The 13,291-nt window shown below is 44.9% G+C and overlaps 1 protein-coding gene across 1 annotated transcript in view; it reads right to left on the bottom strand.

Moving 5' to 3' along the window:
- Sertad2 (SERTA domain containing 2) overlaps positions 1–10,652 on the bottom strand; it is a 118,007-nt gene extending 107,355 nt beyond the window's left edge. The window contains exon 1 of the mRNA XM_038329191.1: positions 10,173–10,652. The gene's annotated coding sequence lies outside the window, so the exon portion shown is untranslated. The remainder of the gene's footprint in view (positions 1–10,172) is intronic.
- Positions 10,653–13,291: the final 2,639 nt, after the last annotated feature.

The raw sequence follows: 13,291 nt of genomic DNA, 5'->3' as shown, positions 1-13,291 counted from the left end.
GGGCCCGTTTGTCTTCAAGTGGACCATGAGCATCATTGTGGGGAGATGCCATGTCTTACTATACTCCCAAGAACCCAGCACATGTATTAAATATTTATAAAAAAAAGAAACAGAATAATTCACGGCGATCACTACATGTTACATGCCACGTTACTTGTATTTTAAGGTATATTCACTCCGTTATTTGAGACGGAACCAACAGTTTCATTTGTGCGGGAAATTACAGACGTGCAGAAATCACTGCAACAGACCTTAGCTCCCACTGTACACCAGGCAAAGCAAACGCAAGCAAACTTGTTAATTGTTTAATATCGCTGGGAGGACTATGGCTACATTCCCACTGTGAAACAGTCATTGTTATTGTTGTTGTTTTGTGGCTCTGTCACAAAGGAAACAAAAAAACAAGGGAAAACAACTTTGAAAGTCTAATAAAAATTTAGAAAGAATTCCAGACCATGGTCATCATATAATTTTCCAGGGTTAATAAATACGAAAGATTCATGATTTCTGGGAGAAGCTGACATTGTTGTGTTTTGATGTCTCAACTCAAATTCAAATAAAAATTGTTTACTCAAATGTGTTTTGTGGTTGGAACTGGGATTCCCTTTATACAAAATCAAAGGACATAAAATCCACATTAAGATTCCTTCTGTTATCATTTTATCATTGGACAACGTTTAATTGTAGCTGCTCCAAACAGCAGCTCCCAAGCTCTGAACTCACCACAGCCCTCTGGAATCTGGTTTCTTTCCAGGGAGGGCTATGCTGCCCTTTCTCACTGCAATGCCACACTGCTTAGCTGGCCCACATCAGAGATTGCAAAACACAGTGCATCTAATTTTATTTAAATTAAGTAAAATGTAACAACAGGGACTGGGAAGATGGCTCAGTAGTTAGGAGCACTGGCTGCTCTTCTGGAGGATCTGAGCTCAATCCCCAGCGATCACATGGTGTCTCACAGCCATTTCTAACTCCAGTTCATAAGGATTTGATGCTTTCACTGGCACCATGCACACAAACTGTACCCAGACATACATGCAGGCAAAATACTACACACATAAAATTAAATTAAATTTTAAAAGTAGCAACAGATTATTTTTCAAATCAAAGGGAAGAGCCAGGCAGCCTCATCAGTGCACATGGGTGATTCCAGGACTCACCAAGGGCTGACACAGCAGGATCAGGTTAGGCTGACTGCACAGGAAGCTCAGCCTGTGCAACATAGGGTGACCCTGTCTCAAAAGAAACGATTATTCATTTTACTGAATTGGATTTAAGGACACCTGATTTGTGATGTCTAAATAACATCAAGAAATTGGGTCAGCAAACACTCCCACCAGTGAAACATTGTAGTCCTTGGGAAATTTTTTTTCTTACATGATTTTTATGGAAGTCTTACTGGGTCTGGAGGTGCAGCTTAGTGGTAGGGCACCTGCTGTGTGTGGTTATGGGCCAGTTTTCTTGGTGACTTTCAGCATTGCAAAGAAAGAAAAAAGCATTTGTTTTCAAACTCTGATTTTCTAGGTAAAAGAACCCTTAAAAATCCAACAACAGGAGACATTGCATTTGAGTTAAAGCCAATAAAGACAATAAGGCTGATGTGACTTCAGCAGGGACATTAATCAGGCAACAACGTGAGTCTGGAAAATGTCACAGTGGACAAGGTCTGATGTCCTGACTCGATTTCAAGAGTCAAAAACAAAACAAAAGGAGCTGCTCCTTCCCACACTGTGTGGTTCTCAGGAAAGTCATCTCAACATTGTTGGGACAGTCACCATGCACAAAAGAAAGCTTACACAATCACCAGTCACTTGGTGTGGGGCAAGACACTTTACAATAACGTCAGCAGGAAAGAAGGCTGTGGGCCTCCCCCCATAAGACAGATTAATAGAAAAGTCAGTAAATAACAAAGATGCTAATTCTCACAAACTCTGAGACATGTCTGAGGTTTACAGCGTGGCCTTTGACCCTGTGCAGGTAAGATGATCAATGCTCATCTTTCCATAAAACAAAGAAAATCCTTCTGTAGAAAAGCCTCTCCCATGGGTCTAATACAGCAATCTAAAGTAAATAAAAGTTTCAACCCTGTGTCCTGCATTGACAAACGCACCTAGAGGGAATGGAAAACCCTACTGTGATCAAGCAAAAGAATCGCAATGATTATGAAATGCCCAAGTAAGAAAATGTCACAGGAATATACACGGGAATACACACACACACACACACACACACACACACACACACACACACGAATACAAACTCAGCCAGAAATAGTTAAAAATGAAAGGCATTTCACAACAAAGGGAAGAGGGCTGTGGGAAACAATGCTTATATAAAAGGTGGGGTCTTTTGACTATTTAATATATTAGAGTAAACATTGGGTGCTGAAGATCTACTCACACCCTCACACAGAACCTCCTAGCAATATGGACTTTAAATGCAAAAGCAGAGAATGAATGAAAGTACTGTTTCAGGTGATTGGCTGTTGAACAATATGAACAAAGAAGTAAGTTTATTTTGTTTGGTTGGTTTGGTTTTTTGTTTTGTTTTGAGACAGGGTTTCCTCTGTGTAACAGTCCTGGCTGTCCTAGAACTCACTTTGTAGACCAGGCTGGCCTTGAACTCAAAGGGATCTGCCTGTCTCTGCTTCCCAAGAGCTGGGACTAAAGGCCTGCGTCATCACCACTGCCTGGTAATTTTGCTTTTGTTTTGTTCTTTAAGATTAGATTCCTGCTGAAGAGACGGCTCAGCAGTTAAGAACAAATTCAGTACCCAGTGTCCATGTCGGGCGGCTCGCAAGTGCCTGTAAGCCCAGCTCCAGGCAAGCCAACATTTCTAGCCTCAGAGGCACAGTGCTCACGTGCACACACCTACCTAAAGTAAGCTAGTGCACATAATTTAAATAGAATAACCCTTAAAACAAAGAAGAGTTGCTTCCTAGAGGAAGGGGGGCCGTAGCTCAGTGGCAGAGCAAGTGTTTGGTGTGCACACAGTGCACAGTTCAATCCCAGCAGCCAGAAAAACATGATTTCCACTTAGAAAACTCACATCTGGAAGATTACTACTCATTGTTCTTAATACTAATTAGCTCAATAATATTTCTGTGTAGGGCTCACGTGCTTAAACAGGTCCTGTTCTGAGTACACTCACTTTTACTTTAGGTGAACAATATCATAAGGCTGTGATAACTGCTAATAATTAGAGAAGGAGTTAAGCTGAATTCTGACAAAGTTATACAACAGGCTAACTCTAAGACTCTGACTTTAAGATGTATATATATTTGAGACAGTGTCTCATGAAGCCCAGACGGACCTGGACCACACCAGGTGGCTTGAATTCCTGATCCATCTTCCTCCACTTGCCTGGGTGCTAGTATTAAAGGCATGTGCCACCATGCCCAGCTACCTTCTAATGTTTATTTTTATATTTGTGTGTGTGTTTGTTTGCCACAGGGTTTCTCCATGTAGCCCTGGCTGTCCTGGAACTTACTTTGAAGGGAGTCCTGAAACTCAGAGATTTGCCTGCCTCTGGCTCCCAAGTGCTGGGGTTAAAGGCATGCGCCACCATACCTCCATTTTATCTTCTAATTTTTAAAAACTCCTAAACTCTGGTGTGGTAGTACACCCCTGAAATCCCAACACTTGGAAAGGTGGCAGGGGGATCGAGAGTTCAAGGCCAACCTGGACAGCATGAGACCCAGTCTTAAAAAACAAAACAAACAAAAAAGAAAACCCTACAATAACAAGAACAACAACAACAAAAAAAAAACAATAATAAAGACTCCCCACTCATTTTCAGAGGCAGGCAGGAGGACCTTTAAAGTGCAGCCTTTTTGAGCATGCCTTTGTCTACCTAAATAAAAAGAACTGGGATAGATGAAATCCTTTGAGCCCCTCTATTCTGAAGCGTGTATATTCCACTGTATGCAAATGGTTCAATATACGTGAGTACAAAGAGGGTTCCCAAAGTCAAGTGTTCCCTTTGAAAGCAAATAATGAATTTTTCTTTGACTTTCTTTTTAACTTTTTCTCTTTTGTTTTGAAAAAAATCATACGTCTGGCTCTATACATACACACATAATACATACGTATATACACACACATAATTTATTTTTATTTAATGTTCATTGGTGTTTAGTCTGCTTACAGATTTTAACTTAAAATATTAAATGTACCAGGTGTGGTGGCACACACTTTTAATCCCTGCACTGGGGTGACAGAGGCAGGCGAATCTCTGAGTAAAGGCCAGCCTGGTCTATACAGGGGATTCCAGGACAGCTGGAGCTACACAAAGAAACCCTGTCTTGAAAATAAATAAATAAATAAATAAATAAATAAATAAATAAATAAATAAATAAATGAATGGGAAAAAAAGAAGTATAGTGGCACTGCCTCAGCTCTTTAAAAACAAAACCAAAAGAAGAAGAAGGAGAGGAGGAAGAGGAGAAGGAGAAAGAGGAGGAGGAGGAGGAGGAGAAGGAGGAGGAGGAGGAGGAAGAGGACAAGGAGAAAGAGGAGGAGGAGGAGAAGGAGGAGGAGGAAGAGGAGGAGGAGAAAGAGGAGGAGGAGGAGGAGAAAGAGGAGGAGGAGGAGGAGGAGGAGGAGGAGGAGGAGGAGGAGGAGGAGGAGGAGGAGGAGGAGGAGGAGGAGGAGGAGGAGGAGGAGGAGGAGGAATAGGAAAGAAAAAAGAAAAAAAACATTATTTCAAGCCAGGCATGTAGTACACACCTTCAATCCCAGCACTCTGGAAGCAGAGGCAGATGGATCTGTTGAGTTCAATGCCAGCCTTGTCTACAGAAAGAAACCCTGTCTCAAAAACAAAACAAAACCACAGCCATATTTCAAAGCTAGGCTTGGTGCCCACACTTATAATCACAGCACTGGAGGCTGAGACAAGAAGAGCTGCCGTTAGGTCAAGATAGCTGAGGGCTGCAGTGGGAGAACCCGGCCATATCTACTTAGTAAGAGGGGGGGCGCAGAGAGGACACTAGAAAAACACTTCACGTGTTCAGTGAAAAACACGAGGCCTTCCATCTTCAGAACAGATACTTAAAACGCTGTATCTAAGTGCCTATAAATTCTTTTTTAATGTTTTATTTCATTTATTCAGTGTGTGTGTGTGTGTGTGTGTGTGTGTGTGTGTGCATAAGGACCATCTTTGAGAATCCGTTCTCTCCTTCCACCATGTGGGTCCCAGAGATGTAACTAATCAGAGCCCTTACTCCATGAACCGTCTCGCCGGCCTTATAAACACTTTTGTAAAGTTTTGTTCTTTTTAACTGGGTGTAGTGGCTCACACCCATAATCCCAGTATTCAGGAGACTGAGGTAGGAAAATTGCTAAGGGCTCCAGACCAGCCTGGACCACACAGTTCCTGGCCAGTAGGGCTCTGAGGCCCCCATCTCAAGGAAAAAGTCCATGAATAGAAAGATGTGGGATACATGGCTGCAATCCAAGACCTCAGAGGCTGAAGCAGGAGGAGAACCATGGCACAGCCTGGGCTACACATGAGAACGAGTGTTCTAAAACTGGATTATTTTAGTCAATGAAAATGTAACATAGTCAACAAGACCATGTAGTATGATTTGATTAAACAAAGGATTGTATACACAATTACCTGGTTACTGTAACCAGGTAATTCTCTCAAGAAGGTTTAACAATGTTATAAAACTCAGCCATACTCCTGATTTTTTTTTAAAACAAAGATACTTCTTTTAATTCATGCATTTATAACTTCAGAGGGCACAGTAACCAAACTATGTTTTATTGACAAGTAAAACAAAAGGATTCTATAAACAATGTAGGTAGCAGGCCCCATCAAATTCTCTCGTTTAAAAAAAAAGTATATTTCCCAGTTGTGTAATCGTGGGAAAGTTTGAAGATTGTTTCATTTACTGATTGCACGTGCCTCCATTTTAATCCCGACCACACTATTACTGCCGCCACTTGGCAGCTAGTTATTATTAGGACTGTCCAAGAGGAAGAGTTTTCCTCCTGAATGGAGCAGCAGAAGCAAAGCTTCAGTCCTTGAGGAAGTGATGCCATTTTATCCTCCAATGTTAGGCTTATACATTCTCTTTATTAATTCTGAAGCAGAGAAGTATAACTTGTCACATTTGAGACTTTTAAAATCTATTTTGTATGGTTAACATTAATGAGGAATAGCATTTGTCTTAGTGATAGAAAGTTTAAAAGTCAAAAAGGGTTATGATTAAAACCTGGACATGTCAGGTAACAAAAGAAGACATGCTTTTTCAAATTATTCCAATTTAATCTTCAAATTAAAAATCTCTTAGTAAAGATAAATTATAAATTTCATTTACTCTTAAAGCACTAAAAGTAAAAATTCTTTTTTGTCCTGAGGGCCGATATTAAAGGTATGAGCCACCACACCAAAGTAAAAATTCAGTTCAACAAGAAACAATATTGTCTACAGTACCACACTTAACATGCACATTCCATTATTCATAAACAATTTGGGAAAAAAAATTGTTCAATTAATTCCACACAGTTATCCACTTTTTATATGCCAAGTGAGGCACCAGCAATGAACTCAGCAGTGAAATGCTACTGTTAGTTTTACAGGCGAAAATCATGGACAACAGCCGCCATGTGATTTCTGTAACAATTTTATAATGGAGGTGGGTACAAGCTACTATGCAAATTTAAATGCAATGGGGCCTCGAACTTGTAATCCTAGCACTCAGGAGGCTCAAACAGGTCTGGACTAGAGGGAGAGCCTTTCTCAGAAAGAAGAAAGAAGAGAAAGAATGCGGACTACTCAACTCATCCAGGGAGCTAAAAGCCATTTTTCAGAACGACATCTCACTATATAACCCTGTTAGCCTTTAATTTCTGGTCCTTTTGCCTCAGCTTCCCGAGTGCCAGGGTTACGAGTATATTACAATATGCCCTGCCCAATTACCGAGTCTCCCTCCTTCACTTCTGAGTATGTGTATGCATGCTCCCGTGTGCAGGTACGTGCACACGCGATCACGCACACGTGGAAGCCAAAGGACACCCTCAAGCATTGCTTAGGCACTATCTACTTTGTTTTTGAGACAGTGCCGCTCACTGGGCTGGAACCTGCCAAGTTGGCTAAATTAGCTGGTCAGTGAGCAGAGGCCTGTTGCAGCTTCTGCAGCTCTGGGATTGCAAGCCTACAACACCAGATCCAGCTTTTCAATGTGGGGCCTTGAGTTCTAATTCAGGTCCTCGTGCTTATAAGGCAAGCGATTTATTAATTGAGTTATCTCCCTAGCCTTTCTGAAAGCATTTTTGAGACAAGGTCTTGTTAATGAAGTCCTGGCTGGTGTAGAACTTTCTATGTAGACCAAGACGGCCTCAAATTTGTGGCTTTCCCTGCCTCTGGAGTACAGGCTTACAGGAATGTGCCACCATATCTGGCTTCTAAAAACTGAGCTTCTTAAACGTTTCACATAAACTCTAATTCAAACATCAGGCATACGATAAAAGTCTGCTTAACGGCAATAATGCTTTATAAAAATTTTACTACTGGGGCTAAGAATGCAAATCAGTGGTAGAGCTGCTTTCACACAGGCAGTGTTGGAGGTTGGACTCCCAAACACACTTCTTTTTTTTTTTTTTAAAGTCATCTGTACACAAGAAACATAAGAGAGCTAAACTTGGGAAGATGTACCAAGCACTATTCAAAATCTCTGCACATGTTAATTCATTCCGTCCTCATAACAGTATGGAGTAGGTACTGCTACTATTATCATTTCATAGATGAAAATATCCAACGTTAACTTGGCCCAGGGCACAGAGACAGCCAAAGAATACTGAGATTTGAACCTACAGGACCCCAGTCAAGAACACTCTCTTTTCATTTTGTTTGGGTTTCAGTTTGTCTGTTGGTTTGTTTGTTTCACACAAAGCTCCACTGTGGTCTGCATCCTGGTCTCGGGTCATCCTTTCGCCTCAGACTCCCTGACAGATGGGCTCCTGCTGATCACTGGCAGCCTTGTTTAGAGCCCTACTCCCCACCCCCAGCCCCCGTGTGTATGGTGTGCTCACATGTGTTTAGGTGTATTCATGTGTCTGTGCAGAAATACATGCAACACGTGTGGAGGTCAAAGGCTGACATCAATTGTCCATCTTTTATGAAGCTAGAGTCTCTTGCTTGAACCTAGAGCTTGCCAGTTTGGCTAGTCTAACTTGCTAGCTTGACCCAAGAGTCCCTGCCTCCACCTCCCAGTACTGGGATTACAGGAAGGCTGTCACCTTTTTGTAGGTACTGAGAATCTGAATTCAAAAAAATAGACTGCCAAGTGAACAATCTCCCCAGTTCCTGGGGCTTCACCCTTAAATACTACAGAGACACCTATCTTCCAACAATGATGTATCTATGGTAAGCATCTTATTAATCCTTGAAAGAAAACACTATTTTTTTGGGGGGGGGGTTGTTTGTTTTTTGCTTTTTGTTTTGTTTTTTCAAGACAGAGTGTTTTCTGTGTAGCTTTGGAGCCTGTCCTGGAACTCGCTCTGCAGATCAGGCTGGAACTCACAGAGCTCCTCCTGCCTCTGTCTCCTGAGTGCTGGGATTAAAAGTGTGCCCCACCACCCGCGTGGTGAGAGAAAAAACTTTTAAAGAGGAGTCTTTCTGGAGAAACAACTGGAGAAAAACCACTACAGCCCAGATTGTTTGAAATGTGTCCAAGGTCACAGAGTCAGAGAGAGAGAGAGAGAGAGAGAGAGAGAGAGAGAGAGAGAGAGAGAGAGAGAGAGGCAAAATCTAAATTCAGACAGCAGGGTCTCTGGTGCTATGCAGCTTCATCCTCATGAAAAAGTCACATGATAAACTTATTAAACAATCCAAAAAGGCTCTGTGTGAGTCTTCCTGAAACACCCTGAAAGGCCTGGGAGCTGGTGACAAGCATGTCTTTAAAACAGCATTTCTACATCTAAGTCACTTTTCAACTTCACCACTTTGGACTGATCATAACCACATTTCTGCTCTTTAAAAAGAAATCTTCTGTAGCAACTTGGCAGATTTCAGCACAGGAACAGTCTATTCTTTAAAATTAAATTTAGTAACAACTTATTCTGGTTAGTCTGAAAGAGAAGTCGAAAATGAACGACTAAGAGGCCAATGTTGTATTTTAATATTTCAAAACATGTTTGGTTTGGCCTAATTTAAATCTTGTGGACAACTAACGGAGAACTCGATTTAAAGGGGGGCAATACCAGCTCAAAACTACTAACGTCTAAACAGCAACCTCAGAATCCAGTTCGGAGCAACCACGTCTTATCATTCTTTCACCTCTAAATAAATATTACAGAGCCAGAAGGGAAGAGCCTTATGAAGCATAGATAGGTGTGGGTACCTGTAGTTTGGAGGCATGTAAAATGGAGAAACCAAATCTAAAATTGAGGAAATTCTGTAGAGTAACATTGTTTCAAGAACAGTCAAGAATACAAAAGGTATACAAAAAGAAACAAAACCTAATCCACTCTTCCACCGACACAGCTCTGCACTGCGCCCAGTGACTGAGAAAGACAAGGTTCTGTGTTGTAATGCCTCCCTAAGGCGGAGGAAGCCCGAAGTGGACACACCATGCTGGATTCCTATCTTACCTTGTTCTCTTCCAACAGGTTCAGACTTCATAACCTTCAATACTGAATTCACATTTTTTTCAGAAGAAAACCCACAAAATTGCTTCAAAATAAAAGCTAAGCAATGCCACTAGGCAACCAGTCTTCTCCTCCTCTATCACCATGCATTCAAATTAAAAACACCTTTTGCTTTGCCTTCTTTGAATGAAAGTTAACTTTGATTTAGAGGAAAATGTGCCCATTAGGCATTTTACACTTTTTGCAGGGCACTCAGTCTATCAGATCACATCGCTGCCTATTACTGCTCACTTAGGCATTCAAAAGACAGAAAGCATGCCAGCACCAATTATTTTACAAGCGGCTTAATGCCCCGCTGGTGGAAGTCTGGCAACACCTACATGTACAGCAAGACAGGAGAAGGAGGGCGTCAAGGGCGGGGGAAGAGCGAGCCAGGGAAAGAGGGAGTCGCCTCCTCAAATCCACGCCGGACCGGGAACCTCCAACCACAACCTGATCCCTGCCCTTCCCAAAAGTGGCCTGGCAACCAATTTTTTTTTCTCTTAGACCACCCCACCCAAAACCCCGAGCCGTACTCACCTTCCGCGAAGAAGTGGGCGCCGGGTCCAGCTCCCGGGCGGGTCGTACGGCCGCGGGGAGCGGGCGTCGGTCGGCGCGTCCCTCGGTGCGGGACCGGGAACCCGACGAGTGGGAGCGCGGAGGAGCGGGAGGAGGAGCGGGATGGGGGTGCCCGCTCCTACCGAGCCCGCTGGTACTCCGCCGCTGCCCCACGGAGGAAAGCCGACCGGGTGATGGACTGACTGTCGGGGGAACGGCGGGGACGGGCGAGGAGAGCTAAAGGAGCGAGACCGCGCACGGGCTGGACCGGAGACGGCAAGAAGCGGCTCGGGGTCTAGCCCATGCCGCGGCGGCCTGGGGGCAGAGGCTGGCTGTGGGGAACTTGCCGTGGCTGGCGAGATGCGGGAGGAGGGCGCACCGGGAGGAGTACAGCCAGCCAGCCATGGATAGCGGGGCGCCGAGAGCAGGGGCGGCCGGCGGCGGGGAGCACCGCCCGCTCGACTCGCTCAAGACATTTAATTGGATTGATGGGTTGTGCAGTGACTCACAGACTTTAAAGAGTCCTAGGGCAGTCCCCGCCCAGCTGGACCGGGAAGAAGCGGCGGGGCGGGCGGGGTAGGGGGCCCGGGAGAGTCGCGAGGGAGGAGGCGACGGGGCGGGAGCGCAGCGAGGATGCCCAGTGGCGGGGCGCGCCGCCTTGACGGGCGTGGTCGTCAACCAATGGCGGTGGGGCTCGCTAGGTGGCTGGCTTCGCCCCTGGCCCAATGAGTCTTCTAAGGACACTGTCGCACGCCGGGCGGGGGAAGCGATGGGGGTGGGGAGAGGTGGGTGGACGTTGAGCAGGGGGAGGAGAAAAAGAGCCGCGGGAGACCCGCGGAGTCACTCTGCCCTCCTCGTTCTAGAAGTGCGCTTTTCGCCAATCAGAGCGCCACCTGCGGGTGATGGACGCCGGCCTGTGGCCAATGAGGAGGAGAGGCTGGCGGCGAGGAGTGGGCGGGCCCGTGCTCTCGCCTCCTCCTCCCGCGGGGTCCTCCAGCCCTCCCGGCCCGGGTCGGTCTCGCAAGTGAGCGTGTCAGAGCCGGGCAGCGCGGGCGGGGCGGCGCAGCTGGCGGCGTGACCGGGGACCGGCTGGAGGGGTGCACCGGCGTGTCCCTTGCGAAGCCTGCAGGCGGACCCTGCCGCCAAGCCCGCTCCCCGGGCGATTCGGAGTGGATCTGATCCAAACTTGATCGGCGTCCACGCAGCGCCCACTCCTCAAACAGCCCGATGTGAAGTCCGGTGGGCATGTGCTCTGGGATTTGAGGAGCCAAAGACGCGAGGGGTGCCAATCACTTTGGCCCAGGATTTGCCCGTTTTGTGGGGAAGTCACCTAGGGTGTGGACAGGTTTAAACAGCTCCTCAGTACACACGTTCCTTTATTGGGTTTCTGGAAATGACACTTCTTAACCTGTCGTGAACGACTTCTTTCGGGCTTTGCAGTACTTGTGTGGGGCTTATCTTTCTGTCCCTCTGCACTCTCTACCACTTCCTCACCTTGAACCCTAAGGCAGTGCCTCCGTGCTGTGGTACTCATTCCCAGCATGTCTCAATAATTTGGCTACTATCCAGTAATCACTTCACAGACTTTAACCCTTTGCGTACACTAGTACTTGAAGGAAGTCCCAGAAAATAGACACACTGACAAAACTCATCTTCTTACCCTACAAAATGCATTCTGTTAATTTTGGATGTTGTTGGAGACAGGGTCTTGTTACCTACCCCTGGCTGTCCTGCTACTTGCTGGTGTAGCCCAGGCTGGACCTTCCACCTGTTTCATCCTTACTGCCTTGACTTCTTCAGATTCGGAGATGATTTCCTGAAGCTTAAAACAATTCAAATCTACCGTGAATTTGTGACCATTTCTGACAAAGTCAAGTACTAACGAGACGACGTTGCTGTAGGTTCTTGAAGTAAGATACACCCCACCCCAAAACTGAAACCAACAGTGGCCTGGCAATCAGAAAAGATAGAATTGAGGCAAAGGTTTGCTCTAGTCACATTGGGGTTTTCCTTCATTGTGGTCAGTTTAGGACACAGACCATACTGTTCCGAGGCATTAGTTGTGACACAACCCTGCTCCATGAGTTCTTTCTGGAGCTGTGCCAGGAACCTTCTCGTAGCACACAGCCCGTGAACGCATTTTCTCTTACCGTGTTGAAACCACTTTGGAGCTGTGCAGGGGACCCAGTGTTCTCACCTTCTGCCTCATGGTTGGTAGTAGGTGAACAAAGTTAGCCAGGTCAACCTATGAAAAGCTAAACCAACCAGATCTCTCTCAGTGGCAAAAACACTGTATTTCTAATCTGGGTTACTGTACCACCTTTTATTTTATGCTTATGAGTGTTTGATTGTATGTATCAATGTGTCCTTCACTAGTGCCTGGTGTCTGTGGAAGCCAAAAGAGGGCATTGAATCCCCTGGAACTGGAGTCAGAGAAATTGTTCACAAACTGTATAGGTGCTGGGAACCAAGCCTGGGTCCTCTGCAAGAACAGCAAAGTGTTCTTAACTGCTGAGCCATCTCTCCAACTTACTGATGCTATATATAAAACCTTCTTATATGAGGTCATTTTATAGATAGGTGACTATAATGAATTATTATATATACCATACCAAAAGCAGATTTTTGACTACGTGGAAAATCTCCAAATAAGGGTTAGCATCTCGTGGTGGAAAAGCTGTGGCTTACCTCCATTCCTTGCTATGTGTCACTTTAGAATTCTGTACCCTCCCTCTTCCAGTATTTCTTAAGGTGTGGAAGGTCCTCTATTCCTGGGTCTCCCCTCAGGGCTTTAGGTCATTTGATGCTTAAGCGAATAGCTCGAATGACCTGAATATTAAACTACTAACCACTTTATTAGAAACCTGTCTGTACTCATATCCCTCTCGTCTCTCTTCCTCTCTTGTCTTCTATTTTATGATCTTTTCATGGTCACTTGCATATTTCCTGTGCTCAAGTCTGAGTGGAGAGTGTTGAGTGACACTGTTCTTGAGGACACCGTGACAAATGTCTAATTACTGGGGGCAAACCAAAGTCACACTCATAAAGGTCTAACTCAGTAAACTAATGAATTTCTTGGGAGTTTTTTTTGTTTTGTTTTG

This window comes from Arvicola amphibius, chromosome 1 (assembly GCF_903992535.2).
Source record: "Arvicola amphibius chromosome 1, mArvAmp1.2, whole genome shotgun sequence".
Lineage (NCBI taxonomy): Eukaryota > Metazoa > Chordata > Mammalia > Rodentia > Cricetidae > Arvicola > Arvicola amphibius.
The sequence above is the reverse complement of the archived record's forward strand: the minus strand, read 5'-3'. Positions and strand labels throughout refer to the sequence as shown.